This window comes from Myotis yumanensis, unplaced genomic scaffold, assembly GCF_028538775.1.
Source record: "Myotis yumanensis isolate MYYU_CA2020_CCGP unplaced genomic scaffold, mMyoYum1.0.hap1 SCAF_8, whole genome shotgun sequence".
Lineage (NCBI taxonomy): Eukaryota > Metazoa > Chordata > Mammalia > Chiroptera > Vespertilionidae > Myotis > Myotis yumanensis.
Window position 1 is genome coordinate 20,401,084 of NW_027223759.1, and position 24,202 is coordinate 20,425,285.

The 24,202-nt window shown below is 41.6% G+C and overlaps 1 non-coding gene and 1 pseudogene across 1 annotated transcript; one reads left to right on the top strand and one right to left on the bottom strand.

The window, feature by feature from the left end:
* Positions 1–365: 365 nt before the first annotated feature.
* On the bottom strand, positions 366–438 carry TRNAK-CUU (transfer RNA lysine (anticodon CUU)). Its single transcript has one exon. It is a non-coding gene; the product is annotated as a tRNA-Lys (tRNA).
* A 399-nt stretch (positions 439–837) lies between these two features.
* On the top strand, positions 838–2,483 carry LOC139015543 (glycerol-3-phosphate acyltransferase 3 pseudogene; annotated as a pseudogene).
* The last annotated feature ends 21,719 nt before the right edge of the window (positions 2,484–24,202 follow it).

Sequence of the window (24,202 nt, forward strand, 5' to 3'; positions counted from 1 at the left end):
CCCAGGTGGGGATTTTTCCCTGAGGTTAGGGAGGAGATACAACCCCTTAATTAAGTGCCAGGTGGGTAGTTAAGCTACATAATCTTTATTCCCTGGAATGGAGATAAGAAACGCCCTAACCTTTGTAATAGAAATTGACAGGATTAAAATCGGTATAAATACGGATGTAACAAGACAATAAACATCAGATCCTCATCGGTTCCTAACCAGAACTCCGACCAGAACTTTGGCTGGAGATCCTGGCTAGAGGTCCTGACTAGGCTGCTGATCAACTGAAGGCTGTCTTCGTGTCATTCCTTCTTCGCTGACTCCGTCCACACCTTTGGGGACCCCTGGACCCGCTGGGGTTGGACCCCAGCAACTGGCGCCCAACGTGGAGCACGAACCCACGACCCTGAGATTAAGAGTCTCATGCTCTACCGACTGAGCTAGCCGGGCTTTTTTTTTTTTTTTTCCAGCAAATTCCCTCTTTTTTATTTTTTAAATGATAGCGCATAGCTCTCTTGTCCCCAGAGCGTGAGGACCTGTGTGTGCTCACATCTCGGTTCCCAGCACCAAACTCTGCCCAATTAACTGTGGATCAACGAAGGAGCCAGCAGCCAAGGGTGCCCTCTACCCCTGTGTGTGTGTCAGCGAGCATTGCTGGGTGGATCCTTCCCAGCGCCTGAGACCCATCAGGAACTGAGGTGAGTGCTGGGAGGCGGAGGCGGCGCTGATTCTCCCGGGCTGGGCTCCGCGCCTCTGCTCCAGGAGCTGCCGCCCGACTTCCTGGGGGCAGAGACAGCCATGGCGCTCGGACCTCCGCTGGGACCCCCTTCCGACTGGGTGCGCACAGCCATGGAGGGCGCAGAGCAGCTGGTGGGGAAGATCCTTTTCACCTGGCTGACGCTGGTGCTCGGCTTCATCCTCCTGCCTTCGGCCTTCGGGGTGTCTCTGAGCATCTCCGAGATGTACATGAAGATCCTGGTGAAAACTTTAGAGTGGGCTACATTACAAATTGAAAAAGGAGTCCAAAAGGAGTCAGTTCTTAAAAACTCAGCTTCTGTTGGTATTATCCAAAGAGATAAGTCACCAATGGAAAAAGGGCTCTCTGGTCTGCGAGGAAGGGACTTTGAGCTGTCTGATGCGTTTTATTTCTCCAAGAAGGGATTGGAAGCCATTGTGGAAGATGAAGTGACCCAGAGGTTCTCCTCAGAGGAGCTAGTGTCATGGAATCTCCTCACAAGGACCAATATAAATTTCCAGTACATCAGCCTGCGGCTCACCATGGTGTGGGTGCTGGGCATCGTAATACGCTACTGTGTCCTGTTACCTCTGAGGGTTACCTTGGCTTTCATTGGGATCAGCTTGTTGGTTATTGGAACGACACTGGTCGGGCAGCTTCCAGACAGCAGCTTAAAAACCTGGCTAAGTGAGCTGGTCCACCTGACCTGCTGCCGGATCTGTGTGCGCGCCCTCTCTGGGACCATTCATTATCACAGCAGGCAGTACAAAACCCAGAAGGGAGGCGTTTGTGTTGCCAACCATACCTCCCCAATAGATGCTTTGATCTTAACAACGGATGGATGCTATGCTATGGTTGGGCAGGTTCATGGTGGATTGATGGGAATTATTCAGAGAGCTATGGTTAAGGCTTGCCCACATGTCTGGTTTGAACGCTCAGAAATGAAGGACCGACGCTTGGTTACTAAGAGACTACGAGAACACATTGCTGATAAGAATTACCCATATTAATCTTTCCTGAAGGAACTTGCATCAATAATACTTCAGTCATGATGTTTAAAAAGGGAAGCTTTGAAATTGGAGGAACCATATATCCAGTTGCAATTAAGTATAACCCTCAGTTTGGTGATGCCTTTTGGAACAGTAGTAAATACAACATGGTGAGCTACCTGCTTCGAATGATGACCAGCTGGGCCATTGTCTGTGATGTGTGGTACTTGCCTCCCATGACGAGAGAGGAAGGAGAAGATGCAGTCCAGTTTGCTAACAGGGTTAAGTCTGCTATTGCTAGACAAGGAGGATTGACTGAGCTTCCCTGGGATGGTGGGTTGAAGAGAGATAAGGTGAAGAACACTTTTAAGGAAGAGCAGCAGAAGAACTACAGCAAGATGATTGTTGGCAATGGATCTCTCAACTCTGAATCGGACTGACTGCCACCCTGGAGATAAAGCTTGGCTTCCCAGACTAGCCCTTAGAATGGAGTGTGTGTGTGTGTGTGTGTGTGTGTGTGTTTTGGGGGGCATTGTTTTGTTTTATTGTTTGTTTTTTTATTGTAAATATTTTCTACTGGATGATTGTCTCTACCTTTTTAAGCCAGAGGCAAAATCCTTTGGTGTCCTTTTGTTGTTGTTGTTGGAGCATTAGCCTCCTGGATTGTAAGGTAGTTGACTGAGTTTAAACAGATTCTGCCTTCTGTACGATGATTATGTCATTGAATGAATACTTCTACAGGAAAAAGTACTTGAAAAACATTTTTGGAACTCTTTGTGTCTGGAGTCATTGATATGATCATTCTCAAAAAGTATCCTAAACTCCTTTTTTCCTGATTAGCTTTCTCATGCCATTTTTTAACCTCTTCCTTCAGTCTCTTAAACAGTGGGCTGAGGTTAGCCTCATGGCTATGTTCTCCTGCATGCCTGAAAAGAAAAATGGAGGGCAGTATTTAGAAGAAAGGACAACTCCGTGGCCATCTGACTTGAAAGCCGAATGACAATGTTAATATTTTTTACTAGTGTGTTTAGAGAGAAATACCATTTGGTGAGCTTAACCAAAGAGAAGTGAGTCCAAGTTACTATGTGAGTGGGTTTATATGTAGGCACATTGCCAATAAATACATTTAGCCAGAAACTGGTGATAACGTGTTTAGTTTTCCTGGTTTGTATGCTAAAGACATGCACCTAGCACCTCTCCCATCTACTATAACCAAACACATTTCAAATAGGAGGAGCCTTTTACAATAACAACAAAAATCACATTTAGTGTCTTCAGCAGGAGTATGAATGAGTGATGTGTGTGGCACTGCCCCTCACCCTCCACCGCTTTATAGTTTGTTTCAGAATTTTTCCAGTTTCTTAAACAGAAAAATAAGTGGTAAAATGATCTTTGGAAACTGAGCCTTAAATTTTGTAAAGGGGAAAATAAGTGTATTTTGACGCACAGTATAAGCAATGTTTGATAGCAATATAATGCCATCTTAAACTCGGAGAGTATTATATCTCTCCTGGTCACCATGTACAGAATGTGAAACTACCTTATGGTGAATATAAATAAATTCTATATTTCTAAAAAAAAAAAAAAAAAAAGCCTGGCTAGCTCAGTCGGTAGAGCATGAGACTCTTAATCTCAGGGTCGTGGGTTCGTGCCTGGCATTGGGCGCCAGTTGCTGGGGTCCAACCCCAGCGGGTCCAGGGGTCCCCAAAGGTGTGGACAGAGTCAGCGAAGAAGGAATGACACGAAGACAGCCTTCAGTTGATCAGCAGCCTAGTCAGGACCTCTAGCCAGGATCTCCAGCCAAAGTTCTGGTCGGAGTTCTGGTTAGGAACCGATGAGGATCTGATGTTTATTGTCTTGTTACATCCGTATTTATACTGATTTTAATCCTGTCAATTTCTATCACAAAGGTTAGGGCGTTTCTTATCTCCATTCCAGGGAGTAAAGATTATGTAGCTTAACTACCCACCTGGCACTTAATTAAGGGGTTGTATCTCCTCCCTAACCTCAGGGAAAAATCCCCACCTGGGGAAACAACCTTTCTCGGAGAGGTGACCTTGGTTAAAACACATGGCGCTAAGGAGAGCAAACATATTAAGAACAATATGCTATATATGCCAGGTCCCTTGAAACATATGCTGTGCAGATGTTTCTTTCCTGCAGCGACTGTGTCAAACAGCAAGGATGGACCGGCTTCCGGCAGAAAAATACTACATGATCTCACTCATTCATGGATAATAAAGACCATTATAAACTTATGAACAATAATAGATACAGAGGCAGAGCTGCCTCAAACAGATTGTCAAACTGCAGCGGGAAGGCCGGGGAGGGTTGGGGGGCAGGAGAGGGGGGGGGGTAAGAGATCAACTGAAGGACTTGTATGCATGCATATAAGCATAACCAATGGACATAAGACATTGGGGGGTAGGGGAGGCCAGGGGATTGTCAAGGGCGGGGGGGGGGGGGGGGGAGGACACATATGTAATACCCTTTGTAATGCTTTAAGCAATAAAAAAAAAAGGAAAAAAAATAAAAATTAAAAAAAATAAATAAAAGGAAGGCAAGTTGATGGTAAAGAGGAGGGTGTCACTCTGTGGTAGAGAAGGGTTTGCACCAGGAATGTCCCTGTCTCAGGGACATAGGCCTAGAGTTCCATTGTTTTTCAGGATGAAATGCATACTGGGGATTTGAGAGAAGGGAAGTGACCAAAAGGAATCTACAGGATTGAAATGGTTGGAAGAGCTGAGAATCATTTGCTTTGGACTGAAGGTAAAAACAGAAGGAAGCAGGCACCGATATAGATTTCTTGACTGTCCAGGCACAAACTTAGAAAAGGTTAGAATGTGGGGACTGGGTAGAGGGGATTTCGATGCAGAGTGCTTTCTGAAGAGACTTATCTCTTATGCTGGAACATTCTTGTGTGCCTGTGGCTGTGACATGGGCATAGTTTGCATCCCTGTAAATCTCTTTGTCTGGCATGAAAAGTCATTTTGTGGCACTCATGATGACTGTGGGGGCTTGAGAGCAAGACAGGAAGAGTTCGAGGTCATGTATGTAGGGTTGAGCACTCAGGAAGGACTCCCCCAAGTTATTGGGCAGCAAAAGTAGTCCCAAAGGCTGACAATAGGCATCTTATGGTTTATCGTGCAACCTGTTCCAATGGTCTCTTGCTTCGTCCTTGCACTTGCCTCCAATCCAACATCACGCCAAATCACACAACTTCCTTCTTATTTTATTATATATATATGGTATGAGTATGTTCCATGCATTATTATCTATCTGCAATACAAATTTTAACTCTGAGTGCTGTATTTTATCTGGCATATCTATGTGGAGTGTGGAAAAGAAAGGGAAGAAAAATGAAGTCTCTATTTATACCTAGAGAAAAAATTTTGATGCATTAACAGCACTATTCCATCCAACCCCCCTTTTCCTGTTATGTTCCCAGAGGCCAGACAAGGAAACCTCTCTTTTCAGCTGCAACCTGGCTTCAATAGCTGGGACCAAGCAGCCATTTCACTGTAGTAACCCACCGCAGGAAACTGGAGCCTGTGTTTGCTGGTTATTAAGCTTCTCTGTCCTTCATTCCACCCTCCTTCCCCAAATACACAGGCACACAAACACAAAAGCCTTGGCTAGAGGTGGAGAGGTTAAGGGGGAGAAGGGGCGGGGAAAGGATTAAAGTGTTATCAGAATAGCATCTGCAGAGATGCTTCCAAGACAGGCATCACTCTGAGCATGTCTGTGGCCAGGGGCCAGGCCTGGGGCAGAAGGGAAAACACCAGCTGTCAAGGGAAGGAGTGGTCCCTTGAGGGAAGAGGCTTGCCAGGTGTGTGTTGGGGAGGGAGAACTCTCCTCTCTTCCCTCACAGGGGCCCCTGCCCCACCCAACTTTTATCTTGGCCTTTCCCCACCACCCCCACCACCACCTTTCAGTCAAACTGTTACTTTTTCATGCAGGCAGTCCTTTAGCCAGGATATTAATCTAACTGGGACACTTGCATTTTACAAGGGGTCCACCCATATCTGAGAGAGAGGCTGAAGGCTCTTCTGGGTGGCAAACCAGAGCACTGCTGCCTTGGGGAGTTATACCCCTTGGAAGTCATCTCATAATGTCCCATGCCATCACCCCAGGCTCACTCTAAATCAATTCAGATAGGACAATAGGGAGAGAATATTTTAGTCTTAAGGTCACAAGTTCCCCTGGCTCTTACACTAACAGTGAGTTCTGTCTAAACTTCACCCACTTCTGCACTGAGAGTTCTCTCCCCAACCCCTTTTGTTCTGAGAGAGTTTTTCTATTTACTTTCTTCTTCTCAAATCTACTTAATCAGTAAAAGAGAACAATTAGAGTGGTTCATTTAACAAAAGCCTTTCTTGGGGTATAGAAAGACTTTCTCAGCATGACATCAAAGGAAGAAATCCACAAGGAAGATACTATTAATAGAGGTGATTCCTTAAACATTGAAGACTTTTGTATGTTTCAAAATACCATAAACACACACATACACACATTTCTGTTACATATAGCCTTTATATAAAGAACTCTTACAAGTCAATGACAAAGAAAAACACACGCAACTAATGAAGAAATTGACATGACTGATAAAATATACATAGACAAAAGGTCAACCTGAGTGGTAACAAAAGAAATTTAAATGGAAATAACCACCAGATTTATTTTCTGTGTGGAATAATTTTTCTGTTGGCTAAAAAAATGTCAAAAAATACTTTTTATAAAGGTTGCGCTAAGAGTTGGCATGAATGTAGAGAAGCTGGGACTTACAAGCGCTCTAAATTGCAGTGTTAAATGGTACTGTATTATGGAAGGGTAATGAGGCAACACAAATCAAGAAACAAAAATGTTCCTACCCTTTGGGTCTGTTATTCTACTTCTAGTAACCTTTCTAAGAAAATAATTAATGTTTCATTCCACCATTTAGCTCTGAGGGTGTTCACAATACTGCTTTTAATTAAAAAAAACTTTAAAAGTTATGTCCCATTGTTTTAATGAAATATGACACATTAATCATTGGACTCAGTAGACATTTAAACTCATGCTGTATGAGAATGGTTTCTAAGAAGTTCTCAGGAGAGTGATCTGGGGTGGGATTTGGGGTTCTAGGCCTCTCATCCCAATGGGCACTTTTCTTTTTTCCACACTAGGCTTCCATGTAAGATTTAATATGAACCAAAAGAGTCATTTAAAAAATAGTTTAAAAACCACTCTTGGAAAAAAAAAAAATTAAGTTGCCAGATTTCTTCTGATTGCCATTTTCTCACCTCCTCTCCTTTGCTTTCTGCCCTGAGCAGATGGCCTATTTGGACCACATCAGTGAATTCCTCATCTTCTCTTTCCTGTTGGGTTCAACCAGTGGGAATCCCCAGCAGAATACTAGAGAGAGATGGAAGGGAAGTGTCTTCTGCCTTCTCCTCCAGTGAAATCACTAGGAGCTGATGCCCCTAAAACTAACCCGTCCTTTTGAGAGACCAACTATACAGTACATGATTCTTCCTCCAAGTTTCTGTAGCCACTTCTCCCCACTCTTTGGTGTTTAGAGGTAGCAACAGCTCAGGTTACTACACTCTCTTGTTCTCTATACCTCATCACCATAAAATTTATTATCATTCTTAAGAGTCAAAGAGGATTACAAAAAGTTTTATAATATTGATGAACTTATAAAATAATTCCAATCAAAAACTGCTTTCAAAAGTAAAGTCCTTTTGAAAAAACTAAAATAGAATATGTGTAGTTATTAAATCAAAATTGTAAAAACTTCTTTAAATTGATTCTTTGATTATTAAATGTTAAATTATCAGAATAATGATATTCTCAATATATAATCATGTATTCATTTTCTTTCCTATGGTATTGCTGGTATTTTCTGAAAGACTTTTTCTCTTTTACATTGTGTTTTATTATTTTTAAAATTTTAAAATTACATTTTACAACTTTCTTCAATGTTGTGTTTTATGATTAAGACATTGGAAGTTGATACCTTCAACATAGACATAATAGTTTTAATTGAGAAAATACTCTCTAAAGTACCTGGTTAAATTATGCCAAGTAGGACATTCCCAACTGTAATTGTTTTCCTAGTGAAATGTATAAATATTGCAAACCAAATATTTTCCAAGTTAGTATCTTTTAACCCTTAATCAGATGTCTTGTTTTCAACAAATGGTTTTATATATAAAAAAGAAAACTTGTCAAATAAGAGGACTCTAACTGAATGTTTATGTCAACTTAGATGGCTGTAATTTGTAGTCCTTCTCAATGCTGACTACCATCTTTCCACAAGTTAAGATGTTCCAAAGCTCAATGATAGATTTTCAAAATTAAATCTTTCATCTAAGTTGCTCAGTTTTCCCTTCTTTTAAAAGGCCAAAGACTTCCTGTTCTCAAGCTTTATTTTTTATAATTGCAATTTGTTAAATGCTCCAAAAATTGAATTTTGGGCACTTTGTTGCTGAATATTTTGATTGAAGATTTCAACTGATTTTGAATAAAATACAATTCATATTTAGAGGGCTTATTTATGAAAATGTTCACTATAACTTTAGGACACTTATGTTACTTTACAATGTAGTTCTTCATAGTTTCAAACATTTTTAAAATCCAATTAATGACAGCAAAACAAGAGAAAGTGCTTGCTGCTATACTAAAGGGCCCCAGCTGCTGGTGCCCAGGTACATTTAAAAATATATTAGTGGGTGTGTGGAATCCTTTTCTTGGAAAGGAGACACTGATAGCATTGGATCTAGAAATGGTAGTGAAAAGAGATAATATTATTACAGGTAGTTTTCCAGATCCAACCACATGTTCAATGCACATGTATCTCATAGATGACTAGATGACACCATGGCAGATGCTGAAGTAGAAAAGATATTTTTCTAACCCATCCCATCTGATTTTAGTGCAACAATTCATAATCAGATTTTATTTAAAAAGTGGAGAGTCTGGGAAATATCACACTAGCTATGATATGGAGACAACAGATATATCCCAGAATTATCCCAGGCAAACCTGGATGCATGGTCACCGATCTACACCACACCCACACTTTTGTTAACAGTACTTTGTGAATAAACCCTGCTGGACTCATCTTATTTGAAGCATGCCATCTGTTTCCTGCTGGGTTCCTGGTGGATACCATGGGATAAAGGCTGTTTACAATATATTGTTACATGACAAAATAAGATTACAAAGTAAATCTTACAATATGCTTCAAATTAAATGTCCTAGGTAGTTAGGTATATTTAATTGCACAGAAAAAAAAATCCTGGAGGCATATATAGGACTGACTACTGTGGTATGAGGAGTTGGTAGGGGAGAAGGGAGATGCAAGATTATACATGCACACACATATTTTGAGATATATATCTCAAATATATATATGCAGTTGTTAATGTTGGCTAACTATTTTCACAAGTGTGGGGGGAGAGAACAGAAGTCATTTTTGGAAAGCAAAAATGTTTAGATTTCTATAGGGGATGTTGATAAATGATTTTCATGATTCTTAGAAGTGAGACTTAGGTAAATTGAAGGTCTAGGATGGGCAGAATGGAGCATAGTCTTCTCAAAAAGAATATGGCAGAAGAGAGTCCAACTGAGAACAGAGGGCTCACAATGGAAGGAAGACCTGACATCCAAGGTTTGAAAAAAGAGAGCTCTGCATGAGGCTAGAGTCACCTAAAGATAAAACAGGTCAGTAGCCAGAAGTGGCTAATACCTATGAGAAGTTGTAATGCCAAATAGTATGGATGAATGTTAACGTAATAGTAGAAGTTAGATGCTTGTCCTATTTGTATATCAGCCAAGGAAGAAGATGGGAATGGAAAATTGATCAAAAAGCAAATGAGAAGGCTGTAGAAACAGGGTTCTATCTAGTAAAAAGAGGAAATATTCCTCTCTTCTTGCTAGTGATGGTGGCCTCTTCAAGGCACATGACATAGTAACAAAGCCCTTATTCACCAAAGCTCTATGTTTCTGTGACAGGACAGAGGAGGAAGAGAAGGAGGGATCCACTGGAAAAAAATAAACCAGTTGCAGACTGTAGCTCTACACCTGCCATTGGAGGATTTTAGAGGTGCTGATTAGAGGCCAGAGAGATGCAAGTCAGGTTGAAGAAGCAAGCCGCCTCATCTAAGAGAGGGCAGTGGAAAGAATCCAGAAATAGAACTGGAAGATCCAGTTCCACCAGGAGGAGCATGAAGGAGACAGATGAAGTGGGGAGTAAAAACCCCTTGGGGAGGTGGGTTGGACATAGGCCAGGCAGGGTGGTGGAAAATAGCTGTTGGTGCCAGGAGAAGAATGAATTGAGTGAGAGGCCATGGGAGGGTGGGAGGGAGAGGGCACAGGGCAGGCCCCACGGGGATCGGAGACATGGAGTGAAAGATGATGATTATTCCAGCTGTCCAAAACCCGTTCTGTTGATTTTTGTCGTTCTGTTGATTTTGTGCTGCCAGGAGGAGAGTCTGGATGGGAGATGAGAGTGGCAGTTGAGGGAGGAAGGGATGCTGGGGAGGGGCTGAGGGCCCGGGTGTTGGCTGTTATGAGCCAGTATGAATGATAGCACTACCCCACGTGCTCCACAACAGTGGGGTTCATTTGTATTTTTACAGTTTGTGGAGTGCTGATGCTAGCCCAGATTGTGTTCTGAGAAAGGCTGAGGCTCCCTGAAAGAGCGAGTCAGCTTGGGTCCTGTGGACATGGAGTCCTTCCGAAAGGCCTCCCTGAGGAGCGCTTTGTCTTTGTCAGGGCCTTGGAAAGTGCTAGCAAAAACTGGGGGAGGGGCTGCTTTTTGGTCAGAGTTGGTTAGTGACCTAAGAACTTTGGTGATTCCCAGAGGCCTTACTGCCCTCTTGGCTTCCTCCCTCTCATCCATTTCTTGTGGCAGCCTCCAAAAAAGTTCTCCATAAAGTAGATAGACCTGGGGAAGCTGGCAGAGAAAACTGAGGTTAGCTATGAGCTGCATCCTCAAACCTTTTTATCTTCCTTCTCAAGCATTGCCTGGAGATGAAAAAGAGGCAGAGTGAGGAAAGTAGAGACAAAAATAAACTTATGGCCTTTCATCTCTGAGCCCTGTAACCCAGTTGTAAGATCTGCAAGACTTCATCAATTAAATATCTTTTTAGGTCCCATTGTCAGTTTTTTACAGCAGTGATTTTCAACCGTTTGAATTACATGGCACACATAAACTAATTACTAAAATTCTGCAGCACACCAAAATATATATTTTTTTAGCAATCTGACAAAAAAACCCATATAATTTGATTGATTTACAAAAATAATAATAGTACTTAACTACTTTTTTTGGTCCAAAGTGACTTTAAAAATATCAGTCACCTATACTTGTATATGAGGATTTTTGGTACCAAGAATTAACCAATCACATAGTACCAAGAGTTAACCAATCAGATGCAACCTTATTATGGATGTGACCAATAAGATGCAACTCTATTGTATGACCTATATATTTATGGTTCAAGATAGAGCATTTACATCGGATGGCTATTGTGGTGTTGGCCATTGTCATTGTTTTATTTGACAATCTAAGGGAAAAGAGGTCAGTTCCACTAAGTAGTCAAGTATTGCATGTTTTAAGAATTCTTCCAACACACCAGTGTGGGTTGAAAATTTCTGTTTTAGAGACTATAATCTACTTCAAAATGTCACATCTCAGACCATAAACACCTCATTTTGTCTTGTCTATGTTTATTGTTCATTTGACATTAGTCTATTTCTTCTTTTGTTCTCTGCTGTGGGCAGAGGACAAGCTTTCTTCATGGACAGAACCCAATTCTAAAATGGTCCAAGTGTAGGAGATAGTTGACAAGGTCCATGGCTGATGGTGTTCAGGGAATGACAAATGACAGAAGGCCCCAAGAAAAAAAGACTAATGTAAATCGAGAAAAGAGATATAGAATTTGAGATTTTTTAAAATTTTATTTATTTTTAATTTTTAAAATCTTTACTGTTGAAAGTATTACATATGTCCCCCTTTTCGCCCCCTTGACCCCTCTAGCTTGCCTCCACCCCCTGTCCCAGGCCTTCACTATCCATTGTCTGTGTTCATGGGTTATGCATATATGCATACAAGTTCTTTGGTTGATCACTTGAGGTTTCTTTCTTTTTAAACAATTTTATTAAGATAGACTACATATAGCATACCATTATCCCATTTTGAGTGCATACAATTATCCCATTTTGAGTAATTCTGTGGCTTTTAGTATATTCACAGAGTTATATAGGACATTTTCATTATCCCAAAAAGAAACCCTGTACCCCTTAGCCATCACTCCCCAGTCATCCCAACATCCCACCCTAGGCAAGGCAATAACTAATTTTCTTTGTGAGATTTCTTAAAGCAATAGTCACTTGATCCAGGCTGCTGTGAATTTATTGTATGCTTTATAGTCTGTAAAATGCTGTCCTGTAGTTACTTTCATTTCGATCTTTTAACCCTTTTCGGTCCAACGTGGAGGCTGACTCGACAGACCAGGCACTAGGAGCAGGTCCAATGTCGAGGCAGAGGTAGACACCGCAAACCCGTTCAACATTCAATCCCATCAATTAATTTGGACCAGGCTGTTTGAATTCCAAAAGTAAAATTGGACCGCAAAGGGTTAATCAATTCATTCAAGTAAGCAAGGCAATAGGTTTTTATCTTGCATTTTTTCAGATCAGAAACCTGGGATGTCACTGAATGACAACATTCCAGCTTCTATAGAAGAATGAAGTGATGCATCCCTTCACATCTATGAAAGAAAAATAAAGAGGAGTTTGTGAGTCATATTTCCTTCAGTGCTTCTCAAAATTTAGAAAAATGAAGGCAAAGGACAAGATGAAGAAGCAAGAAGAAAGGGATGAAACTGCATTTGGAAGAATCGAGGCGAAACATCTGTTAGAATGCTCTAAGATTTACGAGCTGCTGGAATGCATTGCCAAAGGTAGCTGCAAGATCTCCTTTTCTTGGGATTAAAAAAAGAAGAAGAAAACACACATAGCAATGTTCTCTGGCAGGATTTGTTTCGGGAGGCAGGGGGATGGATTGGGTGGCTGTCCACAGTCTCTCCCATGAAGGCAGGTGGCAGACACATGCCATCCATGCTGACATAGCCCCTATAAAGAGAAGGTCCTTTTTATTTTGGGTCCTTCTGTCTGTAAAGTGAGACACTCCATACTCTTGCAGCAGAGGGCAAAGCCCTCTATCAGGCACTGTAGAAACTTCAGAGAAAATTGCCAATGTACAATCTCTGCCTTTCAGTTCAACTTTTTAATGTTCATTGATCTTTCTAGAGAGGGAAGGGGGAGAGACACGGAGAAAGAAACATTGATGTGAGAGAGAAACAGATTGGTTGCCTCCTGTACACACTCCGACTGGGGATTGAACCTGCAATTTGGTATATGGGATGACACTTCAACCAACTTAGCCATACTGGCCAGGGTCCTTTAGTTCAACTTTTATTTGCATAACAGAATGTTCTGGTTGTCTACTGCTGTATAACAAACTACCTCAAAACTTAGTAGCTTAAAACAATAATTTGTCATGATAGTCCACAGTTTTTTGTGTGGACTGGGCTCAGAGCTGGGCAGTTCTTCCTTGGGCACTCTCATGAAGGTGCAGTTAGATGTTGGCTGGGCTTGCAGTTCCAACATGGAATCCTCATATGGCTACAAATTGATGCTGGCTATTGTCTGGGAGCTCAGCTGGGGTTATCAGATGGACTGTATTCATGTGGTTCACGTTGTGGGGGCTTTTCACAGCACAGTGGTTATATTGTTTAGAAGGCCCAAGTTGGCTTCACTCACATTCCTAGCACCTTGATGGAGGCAGTTACAAGGCTGGGATCCTCTGTGCTTCTGCTCTTCCCAGTATGGTCAGAATGTCAGTTCAGGGCTCCCAGAGACCAAGGCAGAAACTATCAGCCCTATTAAAGGTCAGGCCTAAACTAGTGTAGTGTCACTTCTGCTATAGTTTATAGGTCAAAACAGTCACTGCCCATCCTAGATTCAAGGGAGAGAAAATAGATCCCACTTTTTAATGGGAAGAGTGATAAAGACTTAGTGACTCTCCTTAATACATCATGCAGTGGAAGGGAATCAGTGATGTACTATGGAGTTATAGAGATGATTGCATAGAGCTCCTCCTCCCCCCAAAAATACAAAGGGTGCACTTGAATAAAGCTATGGACAAAAGAATTGACCTAGCATGGTCTAGATTAAAATTGGAAAGGCCTGAAGTAGTTAATAGAACTGGAGTTAAGTGAGCTACATCTTAGAATAATTCATTAGTTAATCTATTTACATAAAAGACAATAGACATTTATTGAGCCCATAGCTAATGTCAAGCACTCATACCACAAAGATAAATATGACATGACCCCTGCCTTCTAGATACTCAAAGTCTGGTAGTCCATGATTAGATGACTTCCCAAATCCAAAAAAGTAGTTTCTTGTTTATACATCCCTCTTAGCACAAAATATTATAGTTGATATCCAAACCCTACATAGAAAAAAAACCTTAATGCTGCAAAGCTATAATGATGCTGTTGACATAAGTCTCCTGAATTAGCATGGCATCATGCAAAGAAAAGAAAAAAATTATTGTTATTAATAAAAATAGATGAAAGATATGGATGTGTCAAAGCAGCCAAGTTAAATAGATTTCTCTGGAGAAATTTCTACTGGTGTGTATATGTGCCTTCATAGAATTTGGAAGAAATAGAATATATTCAAGATTCTTGGGTTCAGTTGAAGTTGCTCAGAGGCCTTGAAAAAATAGTGGTTGTAATTCATGTTTCTGGACTGAGATTTTTTGACAGATCCAAAAGGACTCTCAGTGGGGATATGAGACTGCCGGTTTAAGGAATGCTGCCTTGCTATTGCTCAATGTGCATATTACAGCCCTTTTCTAAAGAGAAGGCACATTTTAAGCAAAAAAGAAGAAACAGGGAGGTAGACAGTGACCGAGAGAAGCAATTTAAGATGGAAACAGAGCTGGACAATGACCCAGGAGGTAGAGGAAATAAAAAAGGGGTCCAGGTGGTTTATCCAAGGTTGGATGAACTAAGGTCAAGAGCTGAATTGATTAGAAGGCAGGTCAGTTGAAAAAGGTAGCATTTTTGGCTAATTTGGTTGCTTTATTTATTTTTATTTTTTAAGTTTTATTTAATTATTTAAAGTTTTACATACAGTATTACATATGTCTCCTTTTTCCCCCATTGACCTCCCCCCGGCCACCCCCACCTCCAGGCACATGCCCTCAATGCCCCTAGTGTCTGTGTCCATTGGTTATGCTTATATGCATGCATACAAGCCCTTTGGTTGATCTCTTACCCCCACCCTCCACCCCTCCCCTGCCTTCCCACTGAAGTTTGACAGACTGTTCAATGCTTCTTTGTCTCTGTATGTATTTTTGTTCATCAGTTTATAATGTTCATTATATTTCACAAATGAGTGAGATCATGTGATATTTATCTTTCTCTGACTGGCTTATTTCACTTAGCATAATGCTCTCCAGCTCCATCCATGCTGTTGCAAATGGTAGGAGTTCTTTCTTTTTTACAGCAGCACAGTATTCCATTGTGGAGATGTACCACAGCTTTTTAATCCACTCATCTGCTGATGGGCACTTAGGTTGTTTCCAAATCTTAGCTATGGTGAATTGTGCTGCTATGAACATAGGGGTGCATAATTTGGTTGCTTTAAAAGTTGAACTGATTGGTTTTAGTAGGAAGATCTACTACTATCTCAGACTGAGAGATAGTATAGAGAAAAGGAAGATGGCCCTTGGACAGGTGGTAGAGAAATGAAGACACCATCTTAAGCACTGCTCTTCTTAGCTTGCCTTGGATCTCAGGCTAGAGGCAGGCTGAAGATCAGGGAGAAATGCTTCAATGAAGGTATGCATCATCATTTTTCCCTTCTCTAATCCACTTTTCACACCACCCTTGACTCAACTTTCTAAAACATTGCTTTCATTTCACCTTTCTCTTGCCTAATGGATTCTAGTAATTCATGTTTTCAGGAGCAAACATGGTCCTTACTTTTGTATTTTAGCCTATCAAGCTGTCCCTACTATTTAACTGTTAAATCTACTAGCACCCAATACCAGCAGAGTGGTTTTCTAGTTCCATACCCATCTACTTCAGTAATTTTTCACTGCCTGCAACATGATCTCTCCTTTTCTTCTAATTTAGACATTCTTAAAACTCTTCCTGAACAATTTTCTGGATCACTCAAAACAAGCTCCCCTTTCTTATCATTTTTATGTTCATTTGTTTAAGAATTCATTTGTTTATTTATTTGCTGAGTTAATATTTACTTGCTCAATATATGTATTAAGCATCTGTTATTTGCCAGACTTCAGGTAAATAGGTGTAAGACATTCCCTACCCTCAAGGAGTTTGAATGTGGAAAGAAAGAAAGAAAGGAAGAAAGAAAGAAAGAAAGAAAGAAAGAAAGAAAGAAAGAAAGAAAGAAAGAAGAAATTCTAATTCTTATAGTATCCACTCAGTAGCAGTATCATATTTATCTGCATTGCTAATTGTATCTTTTGTGTCTTCTTACTGTTTTTTTTTAAATCTGTAAAATATTCTCTTTAAAGGAAGACAACCTGTCTTGCAGTTCATTTTGTCCTACAAAGAGCCTTACCTGTATTAAACTCCCTAAAAACATAAAGTAGTTGGGAATACCCAAGAGCAGTGGGCTGGTGGTGACAAATGAGTGAGTCTAGAGAATGGGAGGAGAAATTTGATGATCTTAAAAGGAAACAAATTACTTATGACAACGGGGGCCTAAACTCTGAGAGAGATCAATGCTTTTCATGTTTAAAATCAACATATCAATGAGAAAGGCAGGCCTCTGAGAAGCTCCCAATCTGTGGGTCCTAACCACATTCCATAGTTCCAGGAACAAGAGGACTTTTTTTCTGAGAAGCAATGGAGAGAGTCATTGGGACTCAGTTGTCAAGTGAGATAGCCTGTTAGTTGAGTGCCCAGTCAGGAGAGAGGATGCCCAGGCTACAACTCATTGGAGGTGTACTGGGAAGGCAGTGAAGTTAAATCTGAAAAGCCATAGTCGCAAAAATTCTATTCTGGAATTCCAAGTCATTGCTGGAGGAAAGACCCACTTTTCCAGGCCCCTCTTTTTCCGGTGTGGCTTGGTTATGTAGGGTCACCAATACAGATGCATGGTCTGGAGAAAGCATGGTTCATTCAGAGAACATAGTGACTAAAAGTCAGGGAAAAGAGTTCTAGCCTTGGCCTTGGCCCTAGTGACTTGTGTGACTTGGGGCAATCACCTGTGCTCTGGGCTTCAGATTTCCCATCTAAAATATAAGGGAGCTAAAATAGTTCAGTCATTTTGTTCAGCCTTTTCTTTTCTTTTTATTTTTTTATTTTTTTATTTTTTTATTTTTTTAAAAAATATATTTTATTGATTCTCCACAGAGAGGAAGGGAGAGAGACAGAGAGCTAGAAACATCGATGAGAGAGAAACATCGATCAGCTGCCTCCTGCACATCCCCCACTGGGGATGTGCCCGCAACCCAGGCACATGCCCCCGACCGGAATCGAACCTGGGACCCTTCAGTCCGCAGTCCGACGCTCTATCCACTGAGCCAAACCGGTATTGGCGCCTTTTCTTTTCTTAGTAGAACTTTTTAATCAAACAAATTATAACAGAAGTTCAGAATGTGGAGCAACGCAGCCAACATAACTCAGTGTTGACCTATGAACCAGTGGCTCACAGTTCGATTCCCAGTCAGGACACATGCCTGGGTTGCAGGCTCGATCCCCAGTGTGGAGTGTGCAGGAGGCAGCTGATCAATGATTCGTTTTCATCATTGATGTTCTATCTCTCTCACCCTCTCCCTTCCTCTCTCTGAAATTGATGAAACTGTATATTTTTTTAAAAAAAGAAAGCAGAACTGAATTTTCTAGTGCTGCCCAGAGGGGATTAAGTAGATCCTCATTTACTCAAGATACCCTCTCCCTCCCCAGTCCTCAAGCACATATTTTGAAAATCTCTGGACTAGAATGGTGGATTCTATATCTTTTCCTGATCAGCATGCATAACCAAAATTAACTTCAAGAGATTTACATTTAGACCTGGCCAGCTAGCTAAGTTGGTTAGAGCGTTGTGCCAATATGGCAAGGTTAGAAGTTTGATCCCTGGTTAGGGCACAAATAAGAAACAATCAATGATTGCATAAATATCTCTCTCTTCCTTCCTCTATCTCTCTCTAAAATCAATAACAATATTTAAAAGTCTTATAATTAATCTATGCACATTTATAACTTGTGTACCTTCATTATTGTCAACCCTTGTGTTAACTATTAATAAAGTTCTTTTTTAAGCACAAAAATACATATAGCTAGAAGGTTTTCTATTTTCTTCTAAGACCCTAATGCATTTTCTTTCTTAATTCCTAAAGTGCACACACCCCAGATTGGGGACTGCTGGCCTTCAGAGATTCCCAGGTTCTTTTCAGCCCTACTCTTCTAGAAGTTTGTTTCTCTAGTGCAGAAGCAGTATTAGTCTTTCCCTGCCCTGTTTATTTCTCATAAAAGAAGTAATGTTTTGGGTGCTCGGGAGAGTGAAAGTATAGTGGCCATGTAGGGGGAAGAGGTACTCCATTAAAAACTCAAGGCCATGTCCTGTCTCAAATGGTCATAGCTACTCTGCTGGCTCAGGAATCTGCCTGGGGGTCTCCCCTGCTCTCACCTGTAGAGTTTGTACAGCCTTCTGGTAAAATTTCCCAGCATGTGTCTGGCATTTGCCTCTTCTCAAGTCATAAACCAGTAGCCCTAAATCAGGTTGTACCAGGAGATTGTCTTAACAATCTGCTTATGAACAAAACCCAGCAGCTTGAAACTGTCCCACCACTGTTTAAGAAGTGTTTTGTGAGCAGTACGGAGCATAAGGGGAGGTGCATGATACCCTCCTCTTTCTTCCCATGCTCTGGCTGAGAAGCTGTTTTGTTCCTGGAAAAGAAAGGCAGTTTGGGGGAATTGCTGGGTGACTTTCTTGAGAGGACCACAGGGCTCAGGGGAGCAGTGGCTGAGGCCCAGTCCCCAGTCCCCATCCACTCATAATTCATTTGAGAGATATGCAAACCTGGCAGAACTGCGAATGGCTTCCTTGCCAAGGCTGGCTTCTCTCCAAGTGGGCTTCTATATTTATGCAAAGCAGAAATAAAACACAGCACTCAAAGGCAACAGACACACAATTAGTCAACCACTAGTCAACCATTAGTCAACCATTAGTCATCCACTAGTGCATGTTTAATGAAAGGCAAAACAGTGGGAAGAGGCAGTAAGGAATCACCCAGAGCAGAATGATGGCTTGGTAAACCTCAAGGCCTTGACCTAGGGGCTGTCCACAGACGAAGGCCAGGCAAGTCTTAATGCCCCTCTATGGACCTTTCATTAGTTTTCTAACAAAGCCATAACAAAACACCTCAAACTAGGTGGCTTAAAACACAGATATTTATTCTATCACAGTTCTGGAGGGTATATGTATGAAATCAAGGTATTGACAGCTAGCTGTCTAAAGGAGCTAAATGAGGATCCTTCTTTGTCTCTTCTAGCTTCTTTGGTGTTTCTTGGCTTATAGACATATCACTCCAATCTCTGCCTCTGTCTTCATATGGTCTTCTCCCTTATGTGTCTTTGAATTTTTGTCCAAATTTTCTTCTTCTTATGACACCAATCATTAGATTTAGGGCCCAGTCTAATTCATAAGTATCTTATCTTAATGACTGCATCAACAAAGATCCTATTTCCAAATAAAGCCACATTCTCAAGTTCTGGGTGGGCATAAATTTTGGGGGCCTACTATTCAATCCAATTCTCCTTTTGTAAAGAAAGAATGGGTAGCCCAAGGGAAACAGTTTTCTTTTCTTTGCTCTTTTCAACTCAGAATATTACACTTATTCTCCAGTTTAGCAAAGTTCTTAGACAAGTTGATGGTCTTTTCTTCATCAGGTCTACAAGAGGTCCCAATGTTTAAACCCCCTTACAATACAACCCAGGCAAATAGAGGTCTCAACACTTTTAAAAAAGATTTTTTAAATTGATTTTTAGAGAGAAAGAGAGAGGGAGAAAGAGAGAGAGAAAAATTGATGTAAGAGTGAGATATTGATTGGCTGCCTTCTGCACACCCCTACCAGGGATCAATTCCAAAACCAAGGCATGTGCTCTGATCAGGACCAATAAGCCGCCAGTGCCTGGGAAGATGCCCAACCAACTTAGCCACCCTGGCCAGGGCTCATCACTTTTTTAAGGTCTCCAGGAAAGCGTATACACAACTGACATCGTTGGTGGACAGGAGAAAGTTCAAATTTCAAATGTAACTGATCTAATAAAATATCTACTCTGAATTTGAGCTTTGAAGATAAACTCTCAAGCTCAGACCAATGATTCTTTTTTTTAAAAGATAATTTTGACTTGCTTAGTCTATATAGCCTTATATCCTTTTGCTTTCCCCCTTCCCCATCCTTACCCTCCCTTTCCTCTCAAAAATTTCCCTTTCTGTCTGCTGTTTTTCTCAATTTTTAGTTTAAAAAAAATTTTTTTTTAAATTGCTTAATTGATTTTTTTCTCATCCTTCTCTCAGCCAATCTGCTGACTTGCCAGCTGAGAGCAACTCAGTTTTTCTCATGGGTGCTGACTCATGACCTCACCACACTGACTCCTTTGGAGCCTAAATGTTCCACTCAGTTGGTATAGATGGAGTTAGGGAGGAGAAAGAGGAGATTTGAAAAGGTTAGAGGGCATGGAGGAAAAAAATGACACCTCAGAGGAAATAGTGGAAAATGCCAGAAAATTACAGAAATTTAAGCATTGAGTTCAGCCAATACCAATAGCAGAGCAATTGGGAGTGAACATGGAAAGTACCATGAAAACCCAAGCAGACAGTCTTGAGTTGCATGTAGAAAAGGGCAGAGAAGATGATTCAGAAAAATGTGGGGAAAAATAGGAAAGAAAGACAATCAAGGCACAGAAAGAGGCCAGACAAGCAGGAGCAGAGGATTGAAATGACATGGAGAGCTAGCTGAATATTGTGATAGTTGGTTAAGTTGGAAGCTTATAATGTTGGATTCCTGAAAGTGTCCTACTGTACAAGTCCTGAAATAGTCTCATAATCTGGTCCAATAAGCCCTAGGCTTTTAGCTTCATGTTGCTGGGATGAGGGTACTAACTCACTACACCTTTGCAGTTTCCCAAATGACAGCATTAAGGCCAGGGATTCTTCTGTTTCCCTTAAGCCCTCAGGAAATGGCAGGTGTCCCCATATCATCTAGACTAGAGCTGGTGGAGTTCCCCCAGAAAATGGTAGACTTTTCACACTGTCTAAATTAGATCTGGTGGGTTTCCACAGGATGCATGGCTGATCTGAAGTCATCAATGATGAGAGCAAAACTTAGAAGTCCACATTTTCTGCTGGAATGACCTTTCCCCTTTTTAGCACCTCCCACCTCCTTTCCAGGGATCCACAGATCCACTTTTCTTCATGACTCTAGTACTCTGGACCACCCTCTCCCTTTTCACACTGGTCAAGTATGTCTCCATTAATACCTAGCAGAAACCACCTGCTAGCTGCTAGTCCACTGGTTACAGGCACGCTGTCAATTGTTTCTATCCCACATGATCCACAGGTAATGATAATTCATCCATCTACAACTCCTGGATACTCTGAGCTTTAACCACATAAAAAGATCCAAGCAAATCTAGCCCAGGGTTATCTGGTGAGACGAAACATTTAGACCAAGTCACTTAGATTTGCCAGTATGTCATCAAAATTATTCTTGATGGACTAAAGGAAGTACATTTTCCCACTTTATACTTTCCAAGTTATAGCTTGCTGAGTCAAATAATGGGCAGTTATTTATCTTTTTCTCTTTACTTAGGACACATATTAAAATTTATGCAAGTATCAGGCTAGAAGGGGTCAATGGGTGTGTGGGGGGGAAAGGGGACATATGTAAGATTTTCAACATTAAAGATTTTTTAAAAATTAAAAAAATGCATGTAAGTAAAAAGTGAGCTTAAAGAACTCTTATCTATCAATGTGCACGCCCCTTGGAGAGTGTACGGTAGAGAGAAAGGGTTATAATAACCCTTTCAAGCACCACTGGGAAAGACAGGGCTGGCTTAGAATTAGATGGATGGATATTTTTCCTACCCTCTCCCCTTCTCCAAATAAGGACACCCGATGGTGAAAGTAATCCCGGAGATTCAAAATATCTCCTTTTGTGTTTTTGAGTTTTTAACCATCAAACTGAATTATACTCAAACTGGAGCTTCCAAAGTGAGTCAGTGCTTTCTGATAGGAACCCAGCCTCTAGTTGGGCCCCCGTGAGGTAGAGAAATTGGGTGGTACAGAGAACGGTACAGCGGAGGGGAAGGTGAGATCTGCAGCTGGGCAAACAGAGCCGGCATTGTTTCCTAGCCCCGCCTTCCTCCTGCAAGTATGGGGCTGCAGCCTGGGAAGGGCGCCTCCATTAGAAGGCAGCCAACAAGCACATGGTGCCTGCTGCTCTGTTTAAACAGGTGCCTTCCCTCCCCAGGGAAGCTGGGGCTCTGCAAACAGGCATGACCACTTGCTTCCATAAGATGGATGCTCACATCTGCACACTGCCACAGGGAGAAACTGAGGCCCAGAGTGGGGCAGGAAGGCTTTCAGCCGGTGCAGGAAGGGCCAGCAGGTGTTTGGACTCCCCACTGGCCTCTCTGGTTACTAGGCTGCCTTTGTCTTGTCAGGCCCGCTTTTGACGGATAAAGCCTTTGGGTTTTTCACTTCAGGAGATTGAAAGAGCTTTCCCAAATACCACTCCGAGCTGAAGCGAAGCTCCAGACTGTCTGCCGTGGGGGCTGGGCCAGTGAGCCCTAACCACACCTGTTAGTGAAGCCCTGTCAGCAGTGGGGTAGGAGAGGGGGCTCCGGAGCTTGGAAAACATTGTCACATGCTTAAAAGATCTTCCCTTGGTGCTACTAATACCCACCTCACCCTATTAATACAGTTCTCCTCTCCCCTTCTCCAAGACCTCCCAAAAAACAAACTCTGGTGGAAACCAGAGAAACCTAGCCTATTTATTTATTTGTCTTTTTTTTTTTTTTTAAATTGTCCAATTCCAAACCCTCAGATGCTCCAGATTACAATGGGTAAATTGTAAGGACATGAAAAAGGTAAAGAGGGAACCACAAATGAAAAGAGACTAAATAGACACAACTGCATTTCTAAAAATGGTCAAGACTAAACTGTGTAATCCGGGAATACTCACCTGGTGCTAAATCTTTAAAAAGATGTGAAGAAGCAATTACTATGACAATTCAGGTGTCACTTTGGGGGGCAGGAGAAGAATTAAGAGATGAAACAATTGAAGGGGTCTATTTCTCAAACCTGGTGTTGACTGCACTACAAGGTGCCTTATAATAACCCAACAGGTTAGATATTTCTATACTTTTGTTTTATATTACATTGGTCTGTTTTCCAGAGGCTAGACAGCTGGATCTGTGTCATGTGCCTCTTCCCAATTGATGTATACATGTCATTTAGCAGCTCTTATGGGGCAGCAGTCTCTAACTTCAGGGGGAACCCTTTAAGGGCAGAACAGATGGGGAAGCAAGGCCTCCCCCATCCCTTTGAACTGGAGAGCGACCCCAGTGAGTTTTCTGCTGCTCTGTCTGGGGTAACTCAAAAGCCTTCACAACATTCTCTCTCAGGTAGCTAGCTGACAGGTGACTGATCCACAGACTTATCTGCTTGAGGGCTTTCATGCTGTTCTCCACCAGATGGATGCTGATGCCCAGCTTTCTCTTATGAATCCTTTTGGGGTTGTTGCTACTCACCCACTATTAGGCAGAGGGATGCCCTTCCTCTGACTCTTGAAGGGCTAAGATGGTCACGGGGACTGCCTGAGATGCAGCTCTGACTAACTAGGAACTAACTCTTCCAAGCAAACCATCTGTTGGTCCTAGCAAGGCCATCAGAGACACTCAAATATTATTCCAGTGTCTCCAAGTGCGTGCACACAATTGTATGCATGACTGTTTAGAATAAGACAGCAGGTTGCTAGGCAATGAATTTCCAAAAAAGAAGAGTGTGAAGAAAAAAAATAATAAATAAACAGATGACAGGGATGAGATCCAAAGCCTGTTCGGACAAGAGCATTTGGGTCTAGTTCATTTGGTTTGATGGGGGTATCACGGGGACGTCAGGGTTCGCTCACCTCCAGCATGAGTTTCCAATCTTGCCTTCCAGCTCCTCACCCTCTGTTTTATGTGGTGGGGAAAGCTGAGATGAAATATGTCTCTCTGGAGGGCCATGCCTTTGTGAAAGGCTATTACAGCTGTAACAAAACTTTTGTAATCTGCACCATATCCCATTACATCTCCAAGCTCCTTGGGTCCCTTCCCAGCCTCAAGAAAATATACACACCCTTTCTCTCTCTCTTTCCTTTTCTTTCTTTCTTTCTTTC